Source organism: Nicotiana sylvestris, chromosome 4 (assembly GCF_000393655.2).
Source record: "Nicotiana sylvestris chromosome 4, ASM39365v2, whole genome shotgun sequence".
In the NCBI taxonomy this organism is placed as follows: Eukaryota; Viridiplantae; Streptophyta; class Magnoliopsida; order Solanales; family Solanaceae; genus Nicotiana; species Nicotiana sylvestris.
In genome coordinates, this window is record NC_091060.1 from 78,909,789 (window position 1) to 78,915,644 (window position 5,856).

A 5,856-nucleotide genomic window follows, 5' to 3' on the forward strand; every position below is an offset into this window, starting at 1 on the left:
TGCTTTACCTTTGATGTATTTACAATCTATTATATGTTCTCTTTGGCTTACTACATAGTATTCTTCTTTCTGTCTTTTAAACCAATTCTTTATTGTTGGTACTTCTAATATTTTGTCTATGCTTAGATCCAATTCTTTTCCTTTTATTTGTTCAAATATATTAGCGTCAAATATTATTTTTTGTTCTGAAGATTGTTCATCTTGGTGTTCTTCTTGTTGTATAATTTGTATATCTTTTTCAGTCATAATTTTCTTCATCTGACTCTTCTATATCCTTGTTTATTTCATTTTCAGAGAACTCGTTTTCTGATATCTCATATATGCTGTCTTCACTGCTTAATTCATAATCTACATATTCTACTTGTGTATATTTATCATTATCTATCAATATTTCGGTAATTTGTTTCTTCTTTGGGTTTTTTGGTAATTTACAATCTTTGGCTAAGTGTCCTAGCTTTCCACAATTATAGCAAGTACATTCTGTTAGTTTTTTCTTTTTCCTATATGGTTTTTTATGTTTATAATTTTTTACATAATATCTTCCTCTTGGTTTCCTATATTTATATTTTGAATATTTTGATTTAAATTTCTTTCTCTTTCCTTTTTTTTTTGTAATATTTATCTGTGCAGCCAAATTGGGGTGCTATTCTACTTTTGCAGCATGCCAAATTTTTTACTAATAATTTATCCATTTTGATATTTTCTTTATACTTTTCGCATAATTCTATAAACCAGTTGTAGAAATTTTATTCGCGCTCCTAGAGTATCTGCTAGGTCTGCTTCATTCCAGTTTTTTATTATTTTTGAGCTAAACGGTTCTGGTAATTTTGTAAAATATAATTTTCTTATTTCCTTACTTTCATCTGGACTATATGTTCCTTTATAATAATAGTCTCTAAATGCACAAGTATATTCGTCTATATAACACATATTACATATTGCTAATTTCGTCATCAAATTTCTATTTGTAGTTTTTTCTTTATTTTGTTCTTCTACTTCTGTTGTCATACTACTAAACTCATTTCTTATTGCTATTTCATATTTATTCAATATATCTGTCACTGTTGTTGCTGTTGTTCCATCAAGTTTTTTATTACTTCTTAATGTATCTAGGCTTTCACCTGATAAATTTTGTAACCATAGTTTTACCGTTCCTATAAGTGTTCTTTCTATATATCCTAGTGTTTCAGCTATTGCAATTTTATTATCTATTAGTTGTTTGGAGATGTACCCTATCCATAATTGGATTGTTTTATTTATATCTGCTACACAATCTAGATCTAAAAAATTACATTGTTCAGTTATCTGTCTTGGTGTCCATTTCCTATTTAGCCTTTTATCCCATAATGTTTTATTTCTATCATATGAATCATAACTTACTCTGTAATAGGTTGGGTTTAGTTGTCTTGGATTTTTTACTCCTGATGTGCTTGGTTTATCTTCAATCATATCTCCTGTATTTATTTTTGGATTTGTTTTCTTCTTTTCCGTTTTTTCTATTAGTTCTGTGTATGTTTCACTTGTTTCTGAATAGTCTTCTCCTAGATTTGTGCCGTTATCACTTTGGTCATTTATTTCGTTCATGCTTATTTTTGGTGGATTATCCTGTATTTCTTCTAACTGTAATTTGAACTTTTCTATCTCATTTGTCAGTTTTAGCTCTTGTTCTTCTTCTTTACGTTTTTCTTTTTCTTTTAGTTTATTAGCGTATAGCTGTTTTAGCATTTCTAATTCTTTTTCTAATTCTGTTATCTTAGTGTTTTTTACTTCCTCTATCTATTGTATTTTTTCTTTAGCTTGCTGTTGTATTTCTTTAATTTCTCTTTTTCTATCTATTTCTTCGTTTTCTTTTGTTATTCTAATCATTGCGGTTAAACTATCTTCTAGTTTTACAGTTTCTTTTTCTAACATTAAGTTCAGGTTATTTCCTATTTTCTTGTATCTTCTTCCTAAGTTGGAAAATATTATTGTTATTTTTAATCCTTCTGGATTTTCATATGTTTTCGCTTCTAGTGCGAACTCTTCTTTATTCATCTTTTCTTTTTTAGATAGCAAATATATTTATATTCTGTTTTAGATATTATATCGATTAATCCAGATAGCCTAGCTTTGTTTGTTTTTGTAATACTTAGGTATTCATATTCTAGGTATAGTTTTTTCAGTTTCATCCTTATTTTCCTTGATTTTTTAATTATTTTAATCTGTGTATTTTTTGTAATTGTCTCACTGTTTATGGGTATTTTTTGCAGATTTGTACTATTAATGTCAGTGTTTCTTTCCATGGTTTTGTTTCTTAAAGTATATGTTTATTTGTCATAGCTCTGATACCAATTTGGGAGGGGGTGGTCTATATGAGTAGGATCTTTATGAGTAGGATCTTTTATCATTTTAATACTGCGATGTATACTTGTTGATACATATATTCATTGTTTTAATATTTGTACAAATTATTGTTTTTCTGTGTTGATAACTTTCAAGTTTATCTTCATAGAATTCAATTTCATTTTCTATAGTTAATAAAGCTTTATTACGTAATCTATTATATCTAATTATGTCTTTGCAGGTTTTAATATTGTGTTTAACACAATCTATTTTTCTATTTATGTTACTGAGGGTTTTAAGAAGTTTCCATTTCTGGGTGTTATAGAATCTTATATAATGAAAAGTGTTATGTTTCATTTATAAACAGATTTTATTAACTTGATATGTGATCATTAATCTGAATATAAATCTAGTTCATATAGATCTAATATATCTATTTCTTGTGATACAATTAGTTCTGTAAATGCTTGTTCCATTACATATATTATTTCAAAAGTAACTAAAATATCATAAATTTTTCTTTTAACATCGTTATTAAGTCTGTTAAAGATATATAATATAAGTATTTTGTAGTCAATATTTTCTTCTAATAAATACGTGTGGTTGTTCATTCAGATTTACTATTTATCCTTATCATGTGTTTACTAAACATATTCCCTCTAACCTCTTTGTTTATCATAGAGTTTATCATATTTTAATAAGTTATACTGAACAATCTTTTCTGGTCACTACCATGTTTTTCATGCTTCAATCATTTACCCTAACAGCGCCTCAACTCTGTGTACTCCCCTAAACGGCTTCCTTGCCTACTGGTTTCCACTTTAGGATGGCATAGTCTGGGCTTAACTACTCTCAGCATTATTAGACAGGCAAACTTTCTCAAGATGTTCTTTATAACAGTACTATAACATGATAAACAATTATGATATTCAAGAGATTATAAGGAATATAAGAGTTTAGTTAAACATGATTATGAATAAACTTACCTGGTTTTGTAACTCGTTTGAATGCTCCATAGCTTTCAGAAGTTTGTATATAATCAGATATTTTATTGAGAGAAGATAAGAGAGAGAAGGTGAGTATGAGGATGTCTGAGGATGTCCTCTCCTCTTCTGATTTACAAAATATATAGAAAACTTAAACGACTCCTACTGTTCATGAACGACCTTTACTGTTCATGAATGTGACTCGTACTATTTTCTTTACGACTTTTTTACATGACTCTTACTATTCATGAACGACCTTTACTGTTCATGATTATGACTCTTACTATTTACTTTACGACTTTTTTACATGACTCTTACTATTCATGAACGACCTTTACTGTTCATGATTATGACTCTTACTATTTACTTTACATTTTTTGTTTTCAATAGCTGTCTTCTTCTTTTGTCTTCTTGCCGATACCTTTATTCTAGTTGGACTTCTGGTACTTGGTTATCTTCTCCGTTGCATTTCGAACATATGTGGTCTGGATATTTGTGTCCCACTAGTTTGCAGTATCTTGTCAATAACTCATTAGAAATAAATTCCTTCTTCAAGGCTCTTGTAGTTGGCTGTGCTTCTGGTTTTAGCAATGATAAAATCCATTTTTGGACTTCATCCATATCTCCTTGTCGTAGTTCTTTTGAATTGGCATATATCATTAACTGGTCTCTGGAATAATAACTCCAGATAGCATTTCCTTATAGATAATTGTTAGCTAGTTCTTGAATAATAGTTGCTATACCAATTATTCTTTTGTTGGCATAGAAACTTGGTATCTCCATTTTCTGTATCTCCGGTTGTTGCTCTATTTCTTCCGGTATTATCATATCTCGTGTTAATCCTATCTTTATCACCTGTATAATGGGTTTTATTTCATCATATAGTATTTCAGCTGGTGCTGTATAGAATTTGATGAAGAATAAGTTGCCTTTTGTAATTCTTTTGAAGGTGACAAATTCTTTGTATAGCTCTGATATTCCAATTATTTCTTCTCCGTCGTGGGTATATACAGTGCTAAGTAGTCCGTAGTTATAACATGTCTTTACTAGGTTGGCTTTTGTTTTTTGTTGGGCTATTAGCCTATTATATCCCTGTAGTTTTGGGTTACATAATCCTGTGTTGGATCTGTAGTGGTAGTTGACCTGGGATTTAGGTTCAAAAATGTCTGTATTTTATATATATTCTCAATATATGTTTGAGTAATATGGTTATATACCTTTTTGTTGTGGTGTAGGCTATTAGCATAGGTTGAAGTTTGTGGGTTTATAACTATTGCTTCTTTTGGCTTTTTTGATGTGAATGGCTTATCAAATATGTTGTTTAGATTTACATTGGTATGTAGCTTATTGTTAACTTGTTTGCTTGTGCCTGCAGCTGTAGGTAAATAAACTTTGTCATGGGTTTTATGGAGTTTCCCAACGTCTCCTTCTACCTCTGGAAGTTTAGAGTCTTCCGATCGACTTAGCTCCGCATTTTTATAGTCATGCTGCTGACTTTCTAGTTGTTGTAATCTTTTTCCCATACTCTCCATCTATAAGGATAGAGTAGTAAGGATTGCAAATATATCTTTTGGTTCTTGGTTCTCATCAGTTTGAGTACCTTTGTCTTGATAAGTAATCTGCAATAACATTTTTGTCAGTTCTTATTACTTCAATTGTAAATGTAAAATTCTGTATATTTAATACAAGTCTTCTCAAATAGTTCTTTTCTATTTATCTCCCATTTTATTTGTGGTTCCGTGTATGATCCTGAATAATATCTACAATGGTGTTTAATTTTTTCATTATCATATTTATATTTTAGAACTCCTCCGTAGCTGTGATCACTAGAATCAGTTTCTACTATGTATGTAAACTGTCTTTTTTCATCTGGAAAATATAGTTTTGGTAATTGTTTACACATATTTTTTATTTTCTTTATATGTATTTTATCTTTTTCGTCAAAATGGTATTCTACATCCTTTTTTAATTTTTTCTGTAATGGTTTTAAGTTTTCTGCTAATTTAGGAATATATTCTCTTACTTGGTTAACCAATCCTAAAAATGATTGTAACTTCTTTTTTGTATCTAATGTTTCATTTAAGTTAATTATTTTTTGTACTATATGGGTTTGCATTTTTATTCCGTTTTTGTCTATTTGTATACCTAAAAATTCTATTTTATTTTTCATTACTTCTGCTTTCTTTTTACTTAAACTTATTCCTGATATTTCTACAATGTTGTAATGACCCGAACCGTCGTTTCCTGTATTTACGTCCCGTATTCCCCGTTAAATGCTTATTCATGTTTCAATATGTGTACTTGGTGAATTTGAGTAAATTCGGATCGAGTTTGGTATGAAATGGGACAATTAATCTCTTTAAGGAAGAATTAGTTTGGAAAAGTCAACCGGACGTTGACTTGTGAGTTAGAGGGCTCGGAATTGAATTCCGATGATTCGGTTAGTTTCGGGGGATGATTTAAGGCCTAGGAGCGCAATCGGAATTAATTTTGGAGGTCCGGTGAAGAAATTAGCTCATTTTGGCGAAGTTAGTATTTTGGCGATTTC

General features: G+C 29.7%; 1 pseudogene; it reads right to left on the reverse strand.

Annotated features, from left to right (window-relative positions):
* Positions 1 to 3,731: 3,731 nt before the first annotated feature.
* LOC104218399 (uncharacterized) lies at positions 3,732 to 4,939 on the reverse strand (annotated as a pseudogene).
* Between the last annotated feature and the right edge of the window lie 917 nt (positions 4,940 to 5,856).